The sequence below is a fragment of the Ananas comosus genome, linkage group 22 (assembly GCF_001540865.1).
Source record: "Ananas comosus cultivar F153 linkage group 22, ASM154086v1, whole genome shotgun sequence".
NCBI lineage: Eukaryota > Viridiplantae > Streptophyta > Magnoliopsida > Poales > Bromeliaceae > Ananas > Ananas comosus.
In genome coordinates, this window is record NC_033642.1 from 3,274,852 (window position 1) to 3,288,618 (window position 13,767).

The 13,767-nt window shown below is 37.8% G+C and overlaps 1 long non-coding RNA gene across 1 annotated transcript; it reads right to left on the reverse strand.

Moving 5' to 3' along the window:
- Nucleotides 11,239-13,481, reverse strand: LOC109727424. The gene is made up of 2 exons (XR_002220769.1): nucleotides 13,312-13,481; nucleotides 11,239-11,499 (listed from the first exon to the last, which is right to left on the reverse strand). It is a non-coding gene; the product is annotated as an uncharacterized LOC109727424 (long non-coding RNA).

Here is a 13,767-nt window from a genome sequence, read left to right on the forward strand (position 1 = left end):
GGCGGCTTACCCACTGGGAACTATTGATTAATAGTTCTCATGCCCTCTATTTTGTTGTTTTTGTTTACAGAACCTTCCACTCCGGGAGAGGCTAGGGACCACGGCAAGGGTGTCACCTCTAGCTAGTTAGCGAGGAGCTTTACTTTAGGTGGTTTATCTCTCCTTTTGTTTCAGTTGGAAAGAGAGAGAGTTTTGTACCCTATGTGTAGAGACCACCATTTTTGTATATTTAGTACCTTTGTATTTGGATCTTGGGATGTATCTACTTTATGGATTATGTTAGTTGTTTAGTTCTTTTATATTTCCACTTGTCATTAGAATTTAGTTGTATTCATGCTCTGATATTCCTAATTGCTTGTTTACTTTTTACTTTATCTATCACTTTGTTGTAGACGCCTTATATGTTGTAGGCATATGGCGGGTTTGGACATGCACCGGGCGGGCTTCCGTTTGGTCCCGGGGCGTAACATCTACCCTAAAGAAAAGCGACCTATGTACCAATCTCACCGTATCAACTACCGTCTCTGTAATGATCCATCGATGGGGAGCATTTAGAAATTAACCACCAATGACGCATGTCTCAAATTCTCAACTCTTAAAAATTCGTATCATCATTTTATTAATTTTTTGGACGATTCATGGACACATACATTAGATGAATGAAAATAAAAATATAAATTCAATTATAATGTATAAAATTAAATACAAATTTATATCCTAGAAATAATTCATGTGTCAGCCTAGTTGGCTTCTAGGGCATACATCTAATACGGACAAGGTGGAACGGTTAGAAGCAGAAGAAGGCCAGTAGGTGGCCATGGTTGGTGTGAGGGATGAGCTAGATGAGGAGGAGATTTAATGCATTCATACAACAAAAGATAAGGAGGAAGTAAGCCTGAAGTAGAGGCTGAGTCAAGCTAGCGTCTATCAGGGAGTCGTGCTGCATGGAACACGAGTTCCGTAAGGAGATTCTAGGGAACATCAGGAGGAGGCTTTTGGCCTACAAGGCCGGAAGTGCAGCCGAAACTGAATCGGCCAAGATACTAGAAGATGTTGAAGAAGTGTTTGACGAGTCTTTGATTAAGGAGGAGAAGGTAGAAGTACAAGGAGGAGAAGGTAGAAGGGCATGAGGCTTGCGTTCATTAGTAAACATTTACATGAAAAATTTTGGGATGATTTGATAACCTTGCTGAAAGAGTACCGACATTGTTTTCCTTAGAAGTTGTGGAACACCGACTTCCTATTAAAAATGGGTTTCGGCCATTTAAGTAGACAGCTAAAAGGTTCGACCCTAATATATTTCAGCAGATCAAGGCTGAGATTGAGAATTTGCTCAAGAAGGGGTTTATTCGTTCTTCCCGGTCTGCCGAATGGCTCTCCAATATTGTCTCATGAGGGAAAAAGAATGGAAAATTACGTTATGTATTGATTTTTGGAATCTTAATACGGCCACTCTGAAGGAGAGTATCTGATGCCAATCGCATATATGTTAGTATCCTTATCTTCAAACCTAGCTCATGCATCTGTATTTTCGGACACTATGAACATATTGGTTTTTTATTTATCTCATATTTTTAATACAACAATTTGAGTTTTATGTAGAAGAAATTATAACTCAACAAGTGATATTATTTCAAATATAAGATAAAAAGTCAATAAATCCACGACACATAGATGTACAGGTGCACTAGGTGTACGCTATAATTCACCCTCTAATAGAAAAACAAAGGAAAAAAAAATGTATAAAGACCCCCAATTAATCTTCAGCAATTTTAGAAAGAGATTCTTGAATTTTTAATTTTGGCAATTAAATCCCTAAACTTTATTAAACAATTTAATAGTCCTCTCTCCTCCAGTGAAGTTACTAATTGAACAGTTGTTTTGATCACATTTCTTGCACATAGTTTTCTATAATTTTTAAACAGAAGTAAACCTAGTTTTTCTTTTCTAATTCTGATAGTTAAGAATTAGATTGAATAATAGGGTGAATCTTCTTCAATTTTTATGTTTTTTTTCATGTGTTAGAATAGAAGAAATAGATTTCTTCATATTTTAAATCTTTACAAGATTATATGCAATACAAGCTGTGGTCAAACGACAACCTATGAAAATGAGTGAATTAGACTACTAAGATAAAGCATAAGCTAATTATATTTTCGAAAGAAATAAAGGTAAAGCAAAACTAGAGAGTAAAAGAGATTCAAAAATAGTATGCACGCGAGGATTTGCTCTGAGGTTCGGCCCTTTGCTTACGTCCTCGCCTACTCCCTATTCTCAAAACGTTTTCCCACCGCCAATGCTTTTTCTAAAAACCACCAAGCTAACATCACTTCTCGTTACAAGTGAATTATTCTCTCAACGAGACTGTTAATTCCATAAGTACGTACAAAACACACTAATCACTCTAAAACAAAGCTCACTTGAGAGAGAGAGAGAGAGAGAGAGAGAGAGAGAGAGAGAGAGAGAGAGAGAGAGATTTTTGGATTTAGGCAATATTTTGACAGAGTTTCTTAGCTCCTTTACCTAACTTTTAAGCCATAAAATCATCTATCTATAGCCATCTATAGTTTTTTTTATAAAAAAAATAAGTTTTTACTGTCATTTCAGCAAATCAATCTCGAAATCGGGAATGACTCAAGAAACTAGCTAGGTGCTCAGTTTGCCCCAACGGCCAATCGAAAGCTGCAGTCACAATGGCTCTGTGGGTGATTAGAGAGTTTCTGTTGTGAAACTGAGCTCAATTCACAAAACTGGGCACCTGATTCCGGTTCGGGCATTCGCTTTTCTGTAGCAGCAGTTGTTGAAATCCAAAATAGAGCGTGCTTAGCAAAACATGGCTCGAGCAGCAAAACCAAGTGCAAAAGTTTGTGCGCTCGGTTTATTTCCGGCTGATCGGGTTTCTCTGTCAGCCTTAAAGCTGTCGGTCGACAGGATTAACACCTTTTCTAAAATCACATTATCTCACTCATCTAATTTTGGATTCACACAAGTCAAAAGACGTTGGAAAGCTAAGTCGACAAAAAAATTAAATGATAAATGTTTACATTAATTTGATGTATGTTCTTAATTATCAACTCAGTTCCAACTTTAAGACTTTTTTAAAAATAGTATATGAATTATATTTGGTTTGTTCCAGCATGTACCAAGTTATTTGTACTAATTTAGTACAAGAGTGCTTAGGTGGAGAAATAAAATGTGAATATTTGGGTCCAACTCTATTATAAATATTATTACGGAGCTATTTAAAAGTAAGCCTACACAAGTTTTGAGCTTTCGTAAAATGCTCCGAGTAGCTTTTAAGAAATATGCCTCTTTCATTTGATTGTCTTGAGGAGTTTAATCCGTTTTAAATCTATGTCGTATTAAAATTAAGCTTAAATGAAATATTAGATCAAAATCACTATAGTTTGTTATCATCAAAACCTATACAAAGTGTGAGGATTGAGATTTTTATTGTGTAATTTGGTGCTTTTCTATGGTGTTGTACTGGTATTTTAATTTTGGACTTTATTGGTTTAATTTTAGAAAAAAAGGAGTTTATTTTAAAGGTGCATGGTGACCGGTACTATTCACATAAGTTAATAGTAATCTGTGACATCCTAATAGTCTCACATCGGATAGGAATATCATTGGGTTTATAAGAGGACTTCACCCTAGTAATAATAATTAGGCTTAAGCATTTTGGGCCGGTGGTTAGGCCCAACGAATTGTTATTGCTAGCGGGTCGGGTCGTTACATTTGGTATCAGAGCTAGTTCACCAGTCGGAAATGTGAGATGAGTCTTGGCTGAGCCAAGGTCGATGATTGACGGGCTAAGTCAGGGTCGGAAGGCTAGAAAGATAAGTCTCACATCATCTGGTGATCTTGGGCACATCGTATAGAAATGGGGCTGTCATTGGGTTTATAAGAGGACTCCACCTTAGTAATAATAACTGGGCTTAAGCATTTTGGGCCACCTTAGTAATAATAACTGGGCTTAAGCATTTTGGGCCGGTGGTTGGGCCCAACGAGTTGTTATTGCTAGCGGGTCGGGTCGTTACATAATTTGTATTTTATTTTGAGGCTTTGGCTTGAGGTTGGCTTCGGATGTAAATCGGACTCCATTTCGAACGACCCAATAGATCATTTTCGATGGTTCAGCTATGCCGGAGGTGATGACACTGACTGATTTTACGTTCGATGCATGGTTTTCGAAAAAATCTACTTTTATCGCATATTGGCCTTTTTCTTCTCGATGTTTTGCTTTTCAGAATTCTTCGGTGCTCCTTTTGTGTGAAAATTCATGAGATGGTGTCACTAGGCTTTTTACATGCAATGGTGAGTTTTCAGTATGAAACTCTAAGGTTGGAGGGTGCACAAAGTGTTAAAATGGAACACCTTGCGAAGAGGCTATCATTTTATGGGTGAAATTTTACAGTTTTGGCAAGTAGAGGGATCTAAATGAAAGTAGACTCAGAGAGAATTTTATGTCTCAAATTTCATACATTTTGGGTTTATCTTTGCAAAAGGGCACTGAGGGCATGTTTGTTGTGACACCCCAATAATCCCACATCGGATGGGATGGGATTGTCATTGGGTTTATAAGAGACTTAGACACTAGTAATAATAACTGGGCTTAAGCATTTTGGGCCGGTGGTTGGGCCCAACGAGTTATTGTTGCTAGTGCGCTGGGTCGTTACATTTCGCACTCGCTGCTAGGTTTCAGCATGTCGGAGGCCGTGCTCACCTTTCGGAGCACTGTCGGCCACTGTGGCACGCGCACGAGCGATGCGAAAACCTGTGAAACAGCGTGCACGGCCCATAAAAGCTCAGAAATCACATAAAATGATGTGATTTTATGTATCGGTAAGGGCTTTTATGCTTTTTGCTTCGATGTAGCTGCTGTCGGCAGCATGTTTGGGCTGAGGATGACCTCTGGACTGATTGTCCAAGGCCCCAAACCTTTGCGGAAATCGAAAAGTGATTTCCGATGCGTTTCTCGGCGAAATCCACCGATAGAACACAATTTCGGTTCGGAATTCTTCCGACTGTACGTGGTGATTATTTGCGACGTCGCTGAGCCTTGTTGGCTGGTCACCCCCATCGTTTTGAAGGTTCGAAAACGACGGGTGAACGACAGTGAAGTTCCGGTGCGATTTTCGGGACTTCCGGCATGTTCGGTAATCTGTTTTGGGAAACCGATTCCGTAGGGCTATGATTGGGGGTTGTGAGTTAGCGTTACATGTCAGTGGGTTAGATCCTAACCCGTTGGACCTTTCGTAGGTTCGGTTGCTCCGTCTCGGCAGTCGAGATACCAGTTTTATATACGTACAGGTGGGTACTTCGATCCAACGTCGGTACAGTGGTACACGCTCGGTGATGGTTTCTTACCCTTACTCTTCTATTGTTATTATTGCATAGTATATATTGAGCCTTGCACCCATGTTATTCCATTATACTCTACTTGTTGTTTGCATGCTTAATATCCTGAGTAGGAGTAGAGTGGTTCTATCTATGTGCGTATCTGTTGACCTGGTTGATCGATTCTTGTACTTCATATCAGTGACTTGGTAGGTCGATTCTTGTACTTCGTATCAGTGACCTGGTTGATCTATTTGGACATCTTTTACTTGTGCGACGCCGTGCAAATACAGGGGAGACTTTGTCCGTGTGAATAGTGGACTCCCTGTATTTGTGGCGGATCTGACATATCTCGTGGTCAGGTTTCAAAAAAAAAAAAAATAAAAAAAATAAATAAATTTTTCGTTGTGTTTTAATCTAAAAGGGACCTCGGGGCGTGACATTTGTTTTGGTGGAAGTGGGGTGGAAGTGGAGAGGAGGGAAGTGGTTTTCGCTTTAAACGACCACTTTCGTTGTTTGGTTCGTCGTAAAAAAGTTACGGTCGAAACTCGAGTTAACCTCAAACGGCGTAATTGACTTAGCCCCATCGTAGGCCGAAGTCAATTACGGTGAAGAGAGGTGAAAAAAATAAAATAAAATAATATAATAAATAAAACTAGTTATATTTACATATATTTAATTATATTACTAATTATTTTTTTATTCCGTTAATATATCTAAAATATGATAAAAATTGATTAGTTAAGTTTTAATATTTTTTTATTTAGTTTGTGCATTTAAAATATGATAAAAATTGATTAATTACAGTATAATATTTTTTTATTTATAATTTATATTTGTATTACTAAATTATGTATAAAAAAATAATGTAATTATTTAAATAAATTATTTAATTATATAAAATATAATATATATAATTTTAATTTATTAAAATATTATTATTTATATATAATTAAGCTTTAATTATACATTCCTATCAAACAAACAGCAAACTGATGAACTTCAAACTTATAACTACAAACAAACAGCGGAAAACGATTTTCAGTCACCGAACTCGCAGTTCAACCCAAAGTCCAGTTCAACCCATAATCCACTTCAATAACCCAAAGTCAGTTTCGTGAAACAACATCCCTGAGACGAACTCGTGAGTGAAATTATTTTGTATCGAGAGAAGTTTTTGTATGACATCGAATATATTATCTTTATATCACACAAAACTAGTGGCGAAGGCTTTTACGAATGCCATATAGACAGGCAGTTAAGAGAAAAATTGAAGATTAGGGAGGTTTTTGGCTCTTAACGATAAATATGTTATTTGAATTGGTATAGATTATATATATAATAAATATATATATATTATATATAAATAATATAATGTAATATATAATATATATTATATAATATATAATAGTATATATAATATATATTGATTAGCTTGAATAAACTATTTTAGCAAACGGTCCGTTCCATCCATTTGTTTCGATGATGGGACCTCCAATCAGAGCACCCGTTGAAAATATCTATACCACTTGAATAACTAGACAATCAAAATTTCATACTTTCGGATATTCTTTTCTTCGTCCAATCAATGTTGCGAAAAATAAAGGTGGCTGAAAATAATAATCTCTCTAAAAAGTTGTATAAAATTTTTTGTTTTTGTTTTTTTAAATGATCGAAAGTATAGACTTTGTTCTAGAATAGTTTAAAGAATTTTCTAACCAAAATTCAATTGATTTGTATATTTACAAACCGTTAAACGAGAGAAAACTCCCTCATATCAACCATTAAATTACGTAATTTGACAACCTTTTGATCATTAGTAAATGATGCGAAAGATTTGAATTGTAATTTTCTAAATACTTCAAGTGATATAATCATATCAACGGTGCATCGATTTGAAAGCTCCATCATGCGAAAACAAATGGGTGGCAACGGAGCCCGTTTGCTACCGATAGTATTCCACTCAAATCTCTATATTATTATAGAACTGGCGTAATATAACTTAATAGCACCAAGTCATTGTGCTAACTCAATTTTTGGCCATATGGTTAAGAGATGTGTGTTACGGATTTGATTGCCCCCTAGGTGATGTGTGGTTGGTAATAGTAATGATCTAAACAGGTTGAAATATGATCAAGGAGGGATCTAAACGAACGAAAACTATTGATTTTTGAGCACCAAGTCTTCGTGCTATTTAATACGCATAGTAGCGGGCTCTCTCTTCTCCTCTCTCTCTCTCTCTATATATAGGCTAGGCTACTATCCTATTAATAGGATAACGGAGCACTGTGTCCTATCAAATTGTTTTTGATGATGGGAGATTCCGAATCGTGATGTAGCACGTTGAAGTTGATTAGGAGTATTAGAACATCTAGAAACTAAAATTTCATAAATCTAAAATTATTTACATGGTGATCAATGTCGTAAAATCGACAATTTTTGACGTCCTATATAATCATTGTGCTTGATTTAACGTGTAGAAGTAATCCAAATGCTTGTAATTTTGATAGAAATGTTTTTATACTATTTAGATAATTGTTTGAAACCTCTGATTATAGAATGAGAAAGTCTAACCTCTTATTTTAAGAAGTTTATTCATTTATGACGTTCATTGTCAACTCTTAGATGAAACTTGATAATTTTTAAATTTACCATAAATTTGTTCTAACATTTCTAATTTTGAAGATCAATTTTCAAACGGTGCCGTTATCCAATTTGAAGTTCCGATTAATCAGATCGAATCTTGATAGGACAAGGTCCCAAATCCTTATTAATAGATATAGCCGGACTCTATATATATATATATATATATATATATCTATATAATATATATATAATATATATATATATATATGAGTTGAGCTAGAATGCTATCGAGTAAACAGCCGTTTACTAACCGATTGTTTCGACTGATAGAACTTCAAAGAACGATCGTCTCGTTAGACATGACTAATAAGCCACTTGAATAGTTTAGAAATCAAATATTTAAAATTTTTCGACATCATTTGCCTAAATGATAAAAGGTTTCAAAATTTTGGTAATTTTAATGGTGCCATAACAGGCGTCTTTCTCGTTTAAAACGCGTAAAGCATATCCAAATCAATTGAATTTTTGTTAAAGAAAATTCTTTAAAACTATTTAAACAATCTATACTCTTATCTTGATACAAGACTCCTAATCATCATTTTTAAAGAGTATTCATTTATCAGCCTTCATCTTTTCTGTTCACCTTGATGGATAAAAGAACAATATCGAAAGTGCGTAAATAGTGATTTCTAGATAGTTTAAATGGTTTGATATATATTTAACGGAGCCGATCGTTCAATTTGGAAGCTCTAGTCCTCTAAAACAAATCTCGGTAGTAAAACAGCTCGTTACTACCGATAGATTCAACTCAACTCATAATATATATATATTATATATTAGTAATATATATAATATATATATATTAATATATATATATATATATATATATATATATATAATGACACCGCCAATAATCTCCAACATCGGATTGGAAGGGGTCATGGTTTTAAAACTTAAAACACTAGTCATAATAACTGGGCCTTAAGCATTTTTGAGCCGTGTGTTGGGCCCCAACGAGTTAATTGTTGCTATGGCTTGGTCGTTCATTTTGTATCAGAGCCGGTTTCACCAGCAAAGACATGTTGGAGTCTCGCTGGACAGCGGTCTGGATATGACGAGCTAGCGCAGACACGTCTCACATTATCCTGGTGATCTTGCTGTATTGTGATTGGTACTGACAAGGACGTCAGGGCTTCAACGGGGAGTCTGGACACCACCAATAAATCCACATCGGATAGAAATGGGATTGTCATATGGGTTTATAAGAGACTTAGACACTAGTAATAAATAACTGGCTTAAGCATTTTGGCCGTTTGTTGGCCACACGAGTTAATTGTTGCTAGTGGCTGTCTTAACAATATATATAGTAAGAATTAGGCGGATACTATCAATAGCATCAAAAGCTATATTGATCCTAATTTATTTTTAAGCCGTTGGATTGAGAAATCGTGGTTAGGATATGTGGGCCCCCTAGGTTGGTAATGGGGTTGTTAATAGTATAATCATGGTAAAAAATAATTACAAGATTTAAATCTAACGGTGGAAAAACTCGAATAGCAACCAATCCCTTGCTATCGATAGTATTCCAGCTAGACTATATATTATATAATATATAATATATATAATATTATACTTATATATATAATATGATATATATATATATATAATTATATAGTTAATTATATAGTAGACGCGAGGAAGAAGAAGAAAAGAGAAAGACACCCTGTTGGACCCCTAAACCGTCGTCTAAGGTGTAACAGGCGCTCTCAGCCGCCCCATCCGGTCGGTCCCAGGCCTTGCCCAGATTAGGGACACCCCTGTTGGACCCTCAACCTGAGAGACTCGGGTGTATTGATTGATTGGCCCGCCTCCTGCCACTGCTGCTGCTGCTGCTTTTCGAGGGCCTCCTCTGTGGGGTGGGACACCCCCTGTAACGCCTGACACACCTCTTCTACTTGAAGCTGATAAAGCATCGACATGTAGTGTTTCTATTTTGACTTGATTCTGGGTTCATATGGTTGGTCCTCTGTTCCGCCCACTTTGAAGTCAACCATCAGCCATCTCCGCAAGAAGCACCACCATTAACAGTACTAGTACGGCCATGCTACATCACACTTTGTTGGCGAAGGGCCTTTCGATCATTTTTGCGATACCTGCTTCGCAGACCTTGAAAACTGTCTGTTCTTCGTTTGCTTCAAATTCTTCCACGATCGTCCTTGTCTCGAACAGCGAACCCCGACATCAAGTTTTGAGACCTTTTGACCATACCCTCGTTTGATTTCCAAAATATGGAACGGCGGTAAATTCCTAAACAATGTATTAATTGGTAGGCTTTTATCTCACATCGGGTGTTCGCATAAAAAAATACATGCTGTGATGCTTTTTGCATTGGGGCTATTCTGAACAGCATGATTTAGGTTTGGGATGTTCGAACTTGATGTTCATGGCTCGAGAATCCCTCAAATGGGATTTCATGGAGATCAGCACCTAAAATGATGGTTTTAGTGTGCATTGTAGGTGATTTCGGCTCCGTTTCGCGGAGCGGGTTTAGTTGCTGGTTGTAGCAGTAGGGAAGCCTCGTTGGCTGGTTAAGGCCTTGTTGGTGCAAAACACGGACCAGCGGTGTACCCTAGGTGGGCTCCGAAGTAAAAAATGATGATTTTCAGGAACCCGTACACTGGATTTTGGGGATTTCGCACCTCAATCGCACCACTTAGTGTGCGGCTGTTCTGACACCCAAAAGTGAGTGTTTTGGGACAGCAAGGAAGGTGGAATTAATTTTGGGGTGTTTTGGAATGCTTCGGTGCTAATCCGGACCCCAAAATACAGAAATCGAGTTGTTTCGGGTGCGATTTCTTATCGCGCGGGTTGCTGTTGTTTGTAGAAGAGTATAAGCCTTATTGGCTGGTTTCTGTGTGAGGTTTGACACCTCCGGTTGCAGCAAGAGGGCTGCATGGGGGTTACAGTGTCGAAATGGACATCTTGGGAGCCAAATTGGTGATTTTCGAGATCTCAGCTTTTTGTTTCGACGCACTACTTGTGCAGCTGCCCCGATGGCATTAAATTGATGTGTTGGGACAACGAGAGGGGTAGGTTAAGGGTGGGGCTCAATTCGGGACACCTCGTGGGTTGGGGTGACGTTCCAATGAGTCTGTCACGCCCCGAGCTCCGCCTATTTGGTCGGATTCGGGCTCGTCGACAGACCGCCGAACGGACAGAGCCTCCCCTGTACGTTCTAGGCGTCAACAATCTAAACAATGCAATACAAGAGGTTCCAAACAGGAACTGTAGCAAGTATGTAGATTGCATATGTATCGAAAACATAAAGTGCAAACTATGCTATTACAAGCATTCATCTCAGAGATTCTTTTACATTTACAATATTTTACATTTACATAACCACATACGCTTTTAAGTTAATACGAAACTTATACAAATTACTACAATTTTGTTTCTTTCCATTTGAAGTCTGAACTTGACCTCTTCAGGGTGTTGCTATCTCAGTCTCAGTGGTGGGGCGCTATCTACGAAGCTACGCCCTGTCCTCGCGCCGCCGCGCCGCTCGCGTGTAACCTGTACCCCCAAAACAACACGGGGGTGAGAACTATATAAATATAGTTCCCAGTGGGTACGGCCACCCAAGAGAAGAGCTCGACCCACCAGGTCCAAAGGAGGCAACAGTAGGTTAGTTCAACAAATAGATAGATAGATATTTAACGATGCAACAAATAGAACCATACCTTGCCTCGCTGCTATGCACTATGCAATACCTGTAAATCATGAAAGTAGCTTACTTGATTCTACTTTATATCATTAGCCATTCTTTACTTGTAGCCGTTTTATTCTTTCTTAGCTAGTTTCATTCATTAGCTATTTTCTTTATTCTTTTCTTTATGCTTTATTCTTTATTCTTACTGTACTCACTGGCGATTCTTTCCTAAGGTTACTTTACCTTAGCCATCTAGCCACTCGACTCGGTCTTGAGTCAATCAACCGCGGAGTACCGCGTCAAGTCAGGCTCGAGGTGAAGGACGTCTCACAACACCTCAGCCTTAAGTCCACGCGACACTAGGTCCATCACAGGGAGAGGAGAACCGTCGATCCCCGTGACCCTAAGTCGCTCAAGCTCAACGGGCGAGGAGAACCGTCAAACCCGTTAGCTCCGGGAGAGGAGAACCGTCAATCCCGTTGAATCACTACCGGGAGAGGAGAACCGTCGATCCCGTAGTTTCGATTCACTTCACTTGTTTCATGGCATACCGGGAGAGGAGAACCGTCGATCCCGTTGAATCACTACTGGGAGAGGAGAACCGTCAATCCCGTAGTTAAGATTCTATTTCTGCCATCATACCAATCCTAGGGATTCCGGAATCCATTTTCACAACTTAAGGGTTTACTCTTTTACCCTATGTCGACGACCTTTCTAGGTCTATTCTATTCACTTTCTAGTGGTCCTATTGCCACTATGATACACAACTTAGTTTACTTTTACTAAGTGGTTCTTTACATCATAACCTAGGTTCACTTACACTAGGTTTTATATACTTTCTCCTAGATCTCAACTCTAGGTTTACATACTCGACCTAGGTCCAATGACACTAGGTTAATTTCATGTCCAACCTATGTTTAATAACTTAGGTTCATTTCATTGCTCAACCTATGTTTAATAACTTAGGTTCATTTCACTCGATCTATATGTAACATCCTAGTTGTCCATGCCTAGGATTACAATTTATACGTTTCATATTCAACTTACACGACTTTAGTATGTTCGACATTCATATCTCATTTATCATTCACGTGTTCATATACCGACAATCCTATGCATTTAGCATAAACTACAATGCATTCATATGCGTCTAGCATGTTTGTTCGTTATATGACAATTATCATGTATCATCTAGCATGAGATTCACATTCACATATATATTTACTCTTATGCCTTTAGCATTCACTTTCATATATGTTTAGACATATACATCTAACATTCATATTCATAGGCCTCTAGCATTCATATGAAGGTTTAATAACGTAGGTTTCATAGTTCACATGTTCTCATTTCCATAGTTGTCGGACATTCTATATAACCTTGAGTTATCGACTCATAATCAATTTATATGCATCTAACTTGATTATTGCATATTAACTATCATATAGCATCAAGCATGTTTATCACTGAGTCATTATGCATTCTCAAATAGTAGGTAACAACAACTAAAATAACATGATTTATGCATTCATATTATCAATTACAACCTACCCCGTATTCATAAACATTTATGTTCATTAGCCATTCCGACAATTACATTTATCTATGCATCAAATGAAACCACGATTTACTTTGGCATGGAAGTGACCTAATCACTTCGGTAAAGCACAACCCACCTTTCTTTGATGCCGGAAAGGGAGAAATGCGCTTCTAGCGCTTTCCCGAGAACCGCGACCCGCGCTCGCGACTATCGACGCCGAAAATCTTCTTTTGGCGATATCTTCGCGTAGGAGCGACGAATTGCCGAACCGACTTCGCCAGCGTGTTTCTTTTACCCCCAATTTGGTTTGTACGCGGTCAATTTCACGTCAGGGCTTCTATCCTGCAAAAGTGCATTAGCGGGTCAGTTTTCAATACAAACCCATTTCAATGCAATTTCACTTTCAATGCAATTGCAATTTCACAATTACATCGAGTTCTTTCAACTCGTTCTTTCTCTTTTTCTTTCTTTCATTTTTCCTCTCTTCTATTTCTTTTTCTTTCTTTCTTCCTTACTTGCTTTCTTTCTTTTCTTTCTTTCTTTCTTTCTTTCTTTTCTTCCTTTCTTTCTTTTCCCTGCTGCAGTTTCTTTC